Source organism: Sinocyclocheilus rhinocerous, unplaced genomic scaffold, assembly GCF_001515625.1.
Source record: "Sinocyclocheilus rhinocerous isolate Xijiao unplaced genomic scaffold, SAMN03320098_v1.1 scaffold299, whole genome shotgun sequence".
NCBI classification, from domain to species: Eukaryota; Metazoa; Chordata; class Actinopteri; order Cypriniformes; family Cyprinidae; genus Sinocyclocheilus; species Sinocyclocheilus rhinocerous.
The window spans coordinates 864865-865870 of NW_015652998.1; positions in this window are offsets into that span (position 1 = coordinate 864865).

Consider the following 1006-nt stretch of genomic DNA (forward strand, 5'->3'; position numbering starts at 1 on the left):
ATTATATATATATATATATATATATATATATACTTTTATTTTTCAGTGTATGCTACTTGGATTTATTGCAGTGTGTTTACAATGGTAATCCAGTAACATTTTACAATAAGGTAAAATGCATTAATAACAATGATAATTTGTTAATGTAAGTATAAAATATTATGCTCATGTTATTTGATTTTTTTTTTTAAAGAAAAATAATAAAATTATGCGGAAATGGCAACACTGGAAACCCTCGTTTAGGCAGGAGTCGGCTTTTACATAAATCACATGCAGCTGGTTACGCACCATAACATAAAGGCATAAATAAACAAATCTGAATGCCATCTGTACTACATTTATGAAATAGAAGAAAATAAAAAAGAATCAATTCTGACTAATGAATTCTGGAGTAAATATTTAAGAAACATAAACATTATGTTCATCCTTGTATTATCAACCCCAGCTGATGGCAGTATAACTCTGATGATCACTAAACCACAAGAGAGGAAGAAAAAAGACTGTTGCCAGATCCCGCTAGAAAAATAACCACCTGGCAAATCTGCACATGGAAGGTTTTACAATCGAAGTTGAGAAAAACGAGAAAAAAACTGTTTTGTGGCATGTACAAATATTTTATTTTATAAACTTTTATTCCATTCCTTAAAGCATCTGAAAAAAGGAATGCCTTTAACTTAACTCTCTACATTACAGTACCTGCAATACATATTAATTAATTTAGTCTAATCTAATTTATAATTTTCTTTCATATACTTCTGTATTTATTATTTGTAGGTAATTATTCTATTTTTATTTTACATATAAAAATGCCTAAATATTATATATATATATATATATATATATATATACTTTTATTTTTCAGTGTATGCTACTTGGATTTATTGCAGTGTGTTTACAATGGTAATCCAGTAACATTTTACAATCGGAAATGGCAACACTGGAAACCCTCGTTTAGGCAGGAGTCGGCTTTTCTCGCGTGATTACACGTTCTGACGTCATACTTCTT